The sequence below is a fragment of the Cottoperca gobio genome, chromosome 10 (assembly GCF_900634415.1).
Source record: "Cottoperca gobio chromosome 10, fCotGob3.1, whole genome shotgun sequence".
Taxonomy (NCBI): domain Eukaryota; kingdom Metazoa; phylum Chordata; class Actinopteri; order Perciformes; family Bovichtidae; genus Cottoperca; species Cottoperca gobio.
This window is the reverse complement of record NC_041364.1, coordinates 21734860-21736515: the sequence shown is the minus strand read 5'-3', so window position 1 is coordinate 21736515 and position 1656 is coordinate 21734860.

Sequence of the window (1656 nt, the reverse complement as noted above, 5' to 3'; positions counted from 1 at the left end):
TCCAAACCTCCTGTTACGCTTTCTTTGGTGTCAGCTGGAGGCCGCTATTCCTCCTTTTTCCAGGGGCTGTCAATAACCAGAGGTGGACAGTAACAAAGTACATTTACTCAGTGACTGTACTTAAGTACAATTCTGAGGTACTTTAATCAAGTATTTTAATTTCCTGCTATGTTTTACTTCTGCTTCACAATATCTCAGAGGACAGATATTGTATTTTTTACTCCACTACATGTACGTGATAACTTTAGTTACCTTGAAGATTCTGATTAATAATGCAAAGTGTTACCAACAAATGATCTATAAAGTATTATAATAAGTTAATAATTAACTTTATTGATCCCTTGGTTCGATTCACAAGCTACCCGGCAGTAAATATAGTAAAAAGAATAAGCTCCTGTGATAATATAATATTAATCTGAAGCCGACCCTTGTGCAGAATGAGTGCTTTTCATACTATAAGTATATTTGGATGCTAATACTTTAACTTCAGTAACATTTTGAATGCAGGAATTTCACTTGTATTTCTACACTGTGTATACTACTTTTACTTAAGTACTTCGTCCACCTATATATGTGTCATAACATAGTTTCTTTCACACTTTTTATGCACTAGATGATTTTTCTCAGCTGGACAAAACATGAATGTGAAATTCACTTTCATAACCCAGGTGGGGGATTTTTCTGCAGAATTCATTGCCATAAAAAATGCGGCTTGAGAGGCAAATTTCTCTGACCAACTTCCTGGAATCACTGATAAGCTACTTCCTCAAACTTCTGCATGTGTGCGTCACATCTGGAATACAAGTTTGGACATTTCCCATTTTATCCATACAGACAGACCTCCAGCAGGTTCAGAAACACAGATTAACAGACAGTGGTGTGTGTGCAGATGCAGAGGATTTTATGGACCACATGTCTAGACAAGACAGGTGCCAGGGGGTGTGTGTGTGTGTGACATAACTTAATTACAACATCACTCACTACTTGCTGTAGAATAAAATTAAGAAAATAAATGACATAGACAGTGAAACATAGTAATGTGTTAACTTATTGGCATTATTAGCAGCAATCACACTCTGTATAAAAGCATATATAGATAACATTGGTGTCAAACAGCAGGGGTGTGTGTGCAAGCCTGCACAGGTGTGTGCCTCAATCGCAATGTTTTTTTCCTTCGACTAATCATCAGCCAAGCTGCCAGTATGACCGTATAAGGACAAGTGGGCTAAAGTAAGTGAAGGGAGGGAGGGTGGGGTGGGCACTTTCAGATGGGTGTGGTCTGGGGAATTGTTTTCCAGAGGACCTAAAGCCACACACACACACACACACACACATTGCCCTTGATACTCACTGATACACACACGCGCAGTGTCACCTTTCAAACTTAACACACAACCTCACAAAGAGAGACTGTACTCTTTGGAGTTTCCCAATACCGTGGGAAACAGCCACGTTCACCTTCCCTCATACATCTATAAACATGATCACACACCAATTTTGAGAATTGTCAGACTGCACAAACGGAGTGAAGGTCGTACGAAAAAATGTATATTAATCATACTTGGCATCATTATACACTTACCAAGTTTCTCGTATATGGTGTGGTTATACAGGTGTATACTGTACAGTACTGCAGGTGTAGTTAAGGAGAGACAC